Below are 10,441 nucleotides of genomic sequence, written 5' to 3'. Positions count from 1 at the left end.
TAGCTGTGACACTTTACTCTGTACTGTTATTGTTTTTACCTGTACTACATCAATGCACTCTGTACTAACTCAACGTAACTGCACTGTGTAATGAATTGACCTGTATGATCGGTATGCAAGACAAGTTTTTCACTGTACCTCTGTACAAGTGACAATAATAAACCAATTCCAATACATGCTGGAATCTGGAGCAACAAACAAACTGCTGGAGGAACTCAGCAGGTCAGGCAGCATCTGTGAGAGGAAAGGAAAGGGTCCTGATGCAGGGTTTCAACCCCAAATGACAATCCCTTTCCCCCCCACAAATGTTGCTCAACCTGCTGAGTTCCTCCAGCAGATTGTCTGCTGCTTCAAGACCAAAGGAGCTGTGCTGAACCTTTACTTAGCTCTGCTTACACCTTGACTGGGGATCCTCTTAGGTAAGGTGTTCAGACCTTGGGCAGGGTGCAGAGGCCATTTACTAGACTGGTGCTCCGGGATGTGTGACTTCACGACAGGAAGGTTAAGAGGAGATCTGACAAGAGTTCAGGGATGTGCAAAGCCATGAAGGCTTTTGACAGAATGAATTGGTTGCCAGTGGCAGGAAGGCCCACAAGCAATGATGTAGGAGGATTGGCAAAAGATCCCAAGGAGCAGAGGTTGAAATGGCCGCCTGGCAGGGTGGTGGAAGCCATTGGTGACATTCAAAGAAGCGTTGGTTAGAACATTTACAGGCCAACAGGGAATTAACAGCTGATTTCAACCTTGGCCTCAGCTCCACTTTATGGCCTGTTCCCCACCGCACTGGAAACACTTGTTCCAAAGATCTACTCACTCAGCTTTGAATGCGTTTGAAACACAGCATCCACAGATCTTTGAGGCAGAGAATTCCAGACTTAGAACCCTTGAGAGAAGAAATTCCTCCTCATCTTAGTCGTAACAGAGTGATAGGGTAGTGCAGCTGGTAGGGCCACTGTCTCACAGTGCCAGTGACCCGACCTCGGCTGCTGTGTGTGTGGAGTTTGCACGTTCTCCCCGAGACTGCATGGGTTCTGCTCCAGTTTCCTCCCACATTCCAAAATCGCATGGGTAGGTAGGTTAATTGGCCGCTGTAAATTGCCCCCAGTGGGAGATGAGTGGTAGAATCTGGGGGAGTTGATGGGGATGTGGGGAGAATTAAAAACATGGGGTTAATGTAGGATTGGTGCAAAATGAGTGGTTGACGATCAGCATGCACTCAGTGGGCCGAAGGACCTGTTTCTGCGCTGTATCTCTCTGTGACTCTACAACCCCTTCCTGGGATTATGTTCACTACTTCTAGACTCGAGAAAATCCACTCAGCATCTACTCTACCGAACCCTGTGGCGAACCTTGAATTTTCAGTGAGTCTACCTCTCAATCCCGTAAACCAGAGAGCACAGACCAAGGCATTCCCCATCGCTGGAATCTGTCCAGTTAATCTTCTCAGCACCGCTTCAGAGACCAAAAGCCCACGTGCGGTCTCATCGATGTGCCCACTTCATTGGCTGTCAGACACTTTAGCATTTCCTGAGGTCACAAAAGGCATCAGATAAAATCAAATGTTCCTTCCTTAAAATGACCACAAGACACGAGAACTTGTGTACCTGTTTACTTCAGTATCTCGGCCACATGAGCGATTCAGAAAACGTGTCAAGCGTTGTGCAATGACTTTGTGATGTGGAAATTAATTCTCAAAATTAATTCATGCATGTGAATCAAGAGGAAGACCTGAGTAACACGAGAGCTTCATTCATTTTTTAAGTTGAGAGTTTACTCTCAGGAGTAGGCTGAGCTGGGACTTCCAGTGCTCATCAGGTGGAACAGTTGTTCCAGTGAGATCCTGTCACCGGTGAGTCAGTGTCGGTGAGCTGTTACTGTTGGGAGCTGACACGCTTCGAGGGCAGGACAGCTGACCACTGTATCCATGGGTGAACGGACTGTCCACTTGTTTACATCTCCACCTCCCTCATTATAACAAAACAAAGCAGAGCTTGTCTGTTGTGGTTTCTCTGGTGTTGTTTTGAGGCCTTCAGTTATGTAACCGAGTGGGTAGCGCGCTCTCTCTGTTTGACTGTGGATGACACAAAGTCCAGCTCCTACGACAACTATTCTGCCCTCAGTCTGACATCCCTCCACTGTGGCCCTCTTCTCCCTTAATTCCAGGAAGGGTGATGGGTATTAGTGTTAACACCACACGGAGCTTGATCAGCTGCTGCTCTCTTGTGCAACAATGGGTCAGGGCCATCCTGAATGCTTAGGGAACCTCTGACTTCTCTCCATCATCTTGAAGCTCTTCCTCTTGCTTTCTGCTTCATCAATGACAAAGAAACTCATGGATCTAAGACTGCAGCCATCCAATCGGCTGCCGTGGATGCTTTGCTCACTGCCCCTCTCCCACTGGGTCAGCTTTCCCTGATCAATCCATTCAGTCCTTGTCCTAAACCTGTCTCCCTTCCCCAGGGAGCTCACCCTGTCTGCTGGGCCCACTCCCCACTCTCCTGGCCTTCTCAGTCCCTCCAGTGTCCGACATCAGGTACCGGATCAGCAGGAATTCCCTCCCACTGAATTTGGGAATAACCACAGGCAATATCTGTTGCTGACACTAACTCCGTTCCCAAGTCACTGACTCCATTCCTTTAAATCAGGCCAATCCTAACACCAAAACAAGTTCCTGCTCCATCAGCAACTCTACACAAAATCTAGGCCAATACTGTGAGGAAGGACCTAGGGAGTGGTGCTCTGCAGGGGACAGTGTTCAGGTGAGGTGTTAAACTTGTACCAATCCTCTCAGGCAGATGTAAAAGATCTCTTGCAGTTGGTTATTTGACAGTCAGTATTCTTGTCAATAATTCATTCCTAAACTAGTTATTAATCACACTGTTGTGTGTGAGATCTTGCTGTGTGCCCCATTTTGTACTTTACAACAGGAACTACAGTAATTTCAAAAGTAGGCAACTGGCTGTGAAGTGCCTCAGATCACCCTGAGCTCATGAAAGCAGCTCCAGAAATGAAAGTGTTTAAGCTGCCTGTAGCTCAATGCAGTTTGTGAGCTTTGATTGGGCTGTTTCGCCGTCCAGATCAGGAGGGCTGCAGCAAGGCTCACACCAATTGGCAATTTTGCAAATTCGTTTTATGAGACTCACTGGGTTCAAGGTGACAGTTCAATACTGGGCAGAAAACGTGAAATACACAGGATGCCCGAAACCTCAAATACAAGTAGAAAATGCTGGAAATGTTCAGCAGATGAAAAGACATACTTTTCTCTCGGAGTACCACAAGTCTTTGGAACTCACTTGCTAACAGGGCGAGTGAATATTCTTAAGGCAGAGGTGGATGTATTCTTGATAAGGGGATAATAAGTCACCACAGATAGACCAACGTGTGCAGTTGAGTTTACAGTCAAGACAGTCTGATCTCATTGAATGGCAGGGCAGGCGCAAAGGGCCAAATGGCCTACTCGTGCTCCTAATTCATGTGGTAGATTGGGCAGTGTCTGTGGACACTCAAAGCTGTGATTTTTAAGCCATTTGTCAGTCAGAGATGCTCCCTGGGCTGCTGAGCATTAGTGTCCAAATATCTGTCCAACTTTGCCCTGTAAACACTCAGTGACCACAGCTCCACAGTCCTCCTGTGTAGACTCACACCAGTTGGTGACTTCACAAATTCCTTTCACGTGGCTCGCTAGGTTCAGGATAACAGTTCAATACCAGAATGAGAATGTGAAATGCACTGGATAGCTGGAGAATGCAGAGAGTTCTCCTCCCCAAAAATCAATCTAATACTGAAATGAAACTGGGATTGAGAATGAGGAGAGATTTCTGTGCTCTCAAAGTAGTAAATCTTTAGAATTCTTTACCCCAGAGGGGAATGGATTCTCAGTCATTGAGTATTTTCAGAACAAAGCTTGACAGGTATCTGGGTGCTCAGGGAATCAGGGGCAGAGTGGGAAGTTGAGCTGAGGCAGATGTTTAGCCACGAGGGGACAAGTGTTGGGGATCTCCTCTTGTTGCCCTATCATTATGTTTAATGCAGTTGCTGGGTTGCTGACCTCTTTAAACAGTTTGGCGAATTGTGGAAGTGAACGCTGCTAAAAATATCTGTAATCTCCACTGAATCAGTTGACTGTAAACCACTTGAGCTCCTCGTACTTCCTGTTTATCACAGATGAGTCTGTAAACCATAAGTCTTGCCGTGTTTTTCATCAATTGTCTGTTTGAGATCAGTGAAACATAGATTCCGTGGTGCCAGTTAGTCATGGAGCATTACACCACAGGAAAGACTAGGGACTCTGTGCTTTCTCCTTTTTAATTGAATTATGTGCTGGCCAGTTGATTATTCATCAAAATTCAAGCAAGTTTTACCTTAAAAAGTACAGTTCAGTGATGAACAACATCATCTTTCCATTGTATAGCCATGTAAAAAGCTGGGAACTGAACCTTCGCTCACTCATCACAGTGATAGCTAATGGTTTCCAAATAATTTCACCTGTGTAGGTAGAGCCCCAGTGAAACCTACTTTCTAAATTTGATTTTACTCCTTTATTCACAGAACTAGAGAAACAAGGAGTTAAGGAGGAGCCATGTGCTGGCTCTGTGGTACAGCTCTCGAATTAGTTGCAACCCCCTTGCCTTTCTTGTTTCTTTCTCAAGCAGAAACCTAATTTGTTTCCAAAGGCCACTGCTTCCAACATCCTTCCAGACATTGTGCCCCAGGTCATAACAACATACTACATAAAAAACTCTTGTCTCCACCATCTCTGCTTCATGAGTCAATTATTTGAAACCTCATCACCCCCCAAGTGCTGACATTCTCCACCAGTGGAAACACTTGCTTGTGACTTACTGTGTCAGGACCCCTCATAAATTTGAATATCTCCATTAGATCTCTGCTCTTAATTACCATGTGGGCAAATTTCGGTTAACGTTACACTCTTATTTCTGATCCTGTTGATTCTCGTGTTTCCTTAATTTCTTTTAAAACAAGTTTCCTGGTTGTGATGTAGGAAATATATCTGCTAATTTCCACACAACACGAACCCACAAACAGCAATGTAGTTGATAACCGTATCTTTTTAGGAATGTTGTCTCAGGACTAAATATTGACAATGTGAACTCAGGCAGCTATGAGCAATGCCTTGGAACTTTTCCACAATTCCTCGCCTAACAAGGGGATGACACAGGAATCTCAGGTGCCATTCCAGACATGGCCACGTGGCGGCAGGCCAGGTCAGGTCTTTCAATTTTCCTTCTGCTGTTTCATCTCCACTACAGAGGCTTTGGAGAGGGTGCAGAAGAGGTTCACCAGGATGCTGCCCGGATTAGAGGGCATGTGCTATAAGGAGAGGTTGGACAAACTAGGGCTGTTTTCTCTGGAGTGGCAGAAGCTGAAGGGAGACTTGATTGAAGTTTATAAAATTACGAGAGGCATAGATAGAGTAGGCAGCCGGTATCTTTTTCCCAGGGTCAAAATGTCTAATACTAGAGGGCATGCATTTTGAGGTGAGAGGGGGAACATTCAAAGGAGATGTGTGGGGCAGGTTTTTTACACAGAGAGTGGTGGGTGCCTGGAATGTGCTGCCGGGGTGGTGGTGGAGGCAGATACAATGGACGTGTTTAAGAGGCTGTTAGATAGACACATGAATAGGCAGAGAATGGACCATGTGCAGGCAGAGGGAGTTAGGTGTCATTAGCTTAATTAGTTCAGCAATACATGGTGGGCCGAAGGGCCTGTCCTGTGGTGTTCTGTTCTATGTTCCATGTAACTGAACAAGCTGAAGCAAGGTTTTCACTGGCCATAATGGTGTGAACATGCCTAAAACTGTGAACATTTAGGCAAACCATTTTCTCGAATTTCTGCTCCAAGGCACAGCTGTGCAGCTATTAGAGCTGCTACCTCACAGCTCCAGTGGCCCAGGCTTGATCCTGACATCTGGTGCTGTCATTGTGGAGTTTGCATGTTGCCCCTGTGACTGGCATGGGTTTCCTCTGGATGCTCCAGTTTCCTCCCAAAGATATGTGGGCTAGTTTGTTAATTGGCCATTGTAAATTGCATCAAGTGTGAATAGAAGTTGTGGAATCTGGTGGCAGTTGCTGGGAATGTGGGGAGGATAGAGTGTGATTAGTGTAGGATTCGCGTAAAATGGCTGGCACGGACTCAGTAGGCTACTTTTGTGACCACACTTACAAAACCTGCCAGGTAGCAGTGTGATTAGGCAGTTCCTAAAATGTTATTTGTTTAAAACTGGTGTAAAAATATCTTGTGATGCACATCAAGAGAGGTAATATAGCATGCTTCAATTAATACAGTTCAAAATGCCATTATCTTTAAAAAAATTTTTAAAAATCATTATGCCTTCTCTGTGCAATCTAAATAATTGAAGATGACTTAAAAAACTATGTAGAAGGTGTAATTAATCTAATAGATGAGGAAGAACCTGCGGATTTAGTGCATTTAGCCTTCCAAAAGGCTTTTGATAGGGTCTCGCATAACAGATTATTGCACAGGATTGAAGCACATGGGATTGGGGACAATGTTTTAGCATGGATTGAGAATTGTTTGACAGACAGGAAAGAGAGAGTAAGAATAACGGTATCTTTTTCTTTGTGGTAGTGATTGACTAGTGGGATGGCACAGGGGTTAGTGGTTGGGCCCCAACTGTTCACAAGATCAATGATTTTCTTCAGAGAACCAAATGCAACATCTCCAAGTTTGCCACTGACACAAAGCTGGTGGAGGGAGGTGGGGAGCGGAGAATGTGAGCTGTTCGGAAAATACAGAGGCTCCAACGTAACACACATAAGTCGGGTGAGTGGGCAGGCACTCGAATAAATGTGAGGTTGTCCAATTTAGTTCTAAAACAGAAAAACAGGTTATTGTCTGAATGTGACAGATTGGGAAAAGGGAAGGTGCAACGAAACCTGGGTATCCTTGTACACCAGTTGTTGAAAGCAAGTGTTCAGGTATAGCAAGCAGTTAGGAAGGCAAATGGTGTCTAAGCCTTCATTGCAAGAGGATTTGAGTACATTACCTTTGAGTATCTGCTAACTGACTTTGGTGTAGACTTGCTCTCTTTATCAATAGCACCTGACTCATTGGTATTAATGAGACTGATATCTTGTTTCAAGAGGATATTACACATTGCTCCCGAGTCAAGTTGAAATGTCACTGATTGCTCTTGTACCTACACCCTGGTACATTTGATCTTGCCAGATGTTCCTTCAACAGAATTGACCTCATTTGGCACCAGATTGTTCACAATCATTATTAAGGTGAGATTTCTTTATTAGTCACATATACTTTGAAACACACAGTGAAGTGCATCTTTTGCGAAGAGTGTTCTGGGGGGCAGCCCGCAAGTGTCACCACACTTACGGCACCAACATAGCACGCCCACAACTTCCTAACCCGTACGTCTTTGGAATGTGGGAGGAAACCCACGCAGACATGGGGAGAATATACAAACTCCTTACAGACAGCGGCTGGAATTGAACCCGGGTCACTGGCGCTGTAAAGCGTTACACTAACCGCTACACTACTGTACATGACGTCTATGACAAACTTGCTGTGTAAATAACATCCATTTTGTGTCATTGGCAAACCTAGATAAGTAGCTTATGATTCCATCATTTACATTGCTTCTAAATACAGTGAATAGTTGCCACACCCAACACGGGTTCTGCAGGAGCCCCTGGTCCATCCTGACATTTTGAGTGATCATCTATCATCTCCCTTGAACCTTCTTATGAAAGGTAATGCAAAATGTCCCATCGAGAAAGGAATATAAGTGCATGACATTCTTTCTTCAGTGTGTCACTTTTGTTGATTTCTTGTGTAGCTTGAGCTTCATACACATACAGGTTTTCAGTTGGCAGGCACAGTAGTGTAGCGGTTAGCGTAACTATTACAGCGCCAGCGACCCAGTTTCAATTCCAGCTGCTGTCTGCAAGGAGTCTGTACGTTCTCCCCGCGTCTGCATGGGTTTCCTCCGGGTGCTCCAGTTTCCTCCCACGTTCCAAAGACGTACGGGTTAGGAAGTTGTGGGCATGCTATGTTGGCGCCGGAAGCGTGGTGACACTTGCGGGCTGCCCCCAGAGCACTCTATGCAAAAGATGCATCTCACTGTGTGTTTTGATGTACATGTGATTAATAAAGAAATCTTATAAGCCAACTCTAAGTGGAGCTTTGGTGAAACAGCAACACCAGAAGCCGAGGGAGCCTATGGCCTGAGAGAAGGTTGTTGCCGAGACATTGGTTCGACAACCTCAATCGCTGTGGGAAATGGCTTCCCAAGTTTTGACTTAATCCCAACAATGTCAGTATTTCTGTGGAACTGTGAGCATTTGCTGACTCTGTGGAGCTCCACAGGTTTGGCTCAGACCAAGAAGGATTCAGGACCCTGCTTGTCCATCACATCAATGCATCCACTGCTCTCCCTGCATTGCCTTGTGCTTTCTTTCTCCCCCCACTCACTGCCCCTGCAAAATCAGGGCACAGAAGTAGGCACTTTGGCTCCCCAAGCCTGCACCGAACATCAACCACACATTTACACTACATTAATCCCATTTTATCCTCCTCAACATTCCCATCAATTTGCCCTAGATCCTATCACTCACCCACACACATACAGCGGCCAATTATTCTGCAAGCCGGCATGTCACTGGGATGTGAGAGGGAACTGGAGCACCCGGAGGAAATCCATGTGGTCACAGGGAGAACGTGCAAACTCCACACAGACAGCACCAGAGGTCAAGATCGAACCCGGGTCCCTGGTGCTGTGAGGCAGCGGCTCTACCCGCCGCACCACTCCACCACTGCACCGCCCAGTATCTCAGGTTAGAAAAAGTGATATTAATAATTGTGAACATGCACAAATTTCACACATAAAAGTATTGAGAGAGGATAAAAACATGTTGGCACTTGCGCTATTTTTAAAAATCTGCTGACAAAACCTCTGAACGTGTGCTGTGGACAGCACTAACTCAGAATCAGAGCTGCAGAAAAGTTCCTGAAATTGTTTAAAAGCCAGTTTCAGGCACTGGATGAACTGGGAATCACTTTGTATGTGTTGCCACACTGAATGGGAAAAGACTTAGCGCTTGAAGAACTCGCTCCACGGCAGGCACGGCACTGTGGCAGGAAAACCTGCCACGGAGCAGAGGGAAATTGTGCTTGTGGGAGACACAACAGTCTTCTGGTCTGATCGCCTCCCCTGCCAGGAGTGGTCCCAGCTGATGAGATCCTTATAAATGTGAAAAATAGGAGTGGAGAGTAATGTGGTCTAAACCGCCTGCCTGATACTCATAATGACTTTGGTTTGCTCCTAAGACAGTCAAATCCCTGAAGCCCAGCAAAGGTCAGTATATGCTTCATCACCTTTTGAATCAGGGTATTTCCTGAATGGTGACGTCTGTGAACTGGGTGTGGCACAGCAGGTAGTGCAGCTGCCTCACCACTTTAGCGACCCAAGTACGATCCTGACCTCAGGCATTGTCTGTGTGAAGTTTGTACGTTTTCCCCCATGACTCCCTGGATTTCTTCTGCCTCCCAAAGACGTGCTGGTTGTTAGGTTCATTGTCCACTGTAAATAACCTCTCGTGTACGTGGCTGGCGGGAGAACTGGGGGCAGGGATGGAGGAGGGGGAGCAGGGAGTACAGCTTGTTAGTAGGCATGTTTAAGAGAGAATAGGTTAAAGGAAGTGAGGTATGGGACTGATGAGAATGCTCGTACTGCTAGTATTGACTATATGGGCCAAATGGCCTTCTTCTATGTTGTATAAAATATGAGAAAAGGGTTGCAACTTTAAGGGGTTAAAACACGAAGGATGTCTATTCTGGGCTCCATAGAAAAGCCAGACTCAGGGTGCAAGTCTAACACATAAATTCTTCCAACATGGTCGGAACTCTCTCGGTCAAACAAAAGTCTCATCTCTACTAGGTTCTTTTTCAGAAAACAAAAGTCATTTTTCTTAGTAAATGAAAATCAAAAAACTGCAGATGATGGAAACCTGAAATAAAAACAGAAGATGCTGGAAACACCCAGCAGGTCAGGCAGCATCTGTGGGAAGAGAAACAGTTAACGGTTCAGGTCCCAGACCCTTTGTCAGAACTGTTTTGTTTTATTTTCTTTACATAGGAAAGTGCAAGATATGTAGGAACGAGAGAGCAGAGGGGGGAGTCACAAAGGGTATTCGAATTGGTTTATTATTGTCACGTACTGCGGTACAGTGAAAAACTTGTCTTGCATACTGTTCATACAGGTCAATTCATTACACGGTGCAGAGGTAGTACAGGGTAAAAACAACAACAGAATACAGAGTGAAGTGTCACAGCTGCAGAGGAAGTGCACTGCAGGTAGACAATAAGGTGCGAGGTCAAACAAGGTAGATTGTGAGGTCAAGAGTCCATCTCATCATATAAGGGAACCGTTCAGCGGGATAGAAGC

The sequence above is a fragment of the Pristis pectinata genome, chromosome 32 (genome assembly GCF_009764475.1).
Source record: "Pristis pectinata isolate sPriPec2 chromosome 32, sPriPec2.1.pri, whole genome shotgun sequence".
NCBI lineage: Eukaryota > Metazoa > Chordata > Chondrichthyes > Rhinopristiformes > Pristidae > Pristis > Pristis pectinata.
The sequence above is the reverse complement of the archived record's forward strand: the minus strand, read 5'-3'. Positions refer to the sequence as shown.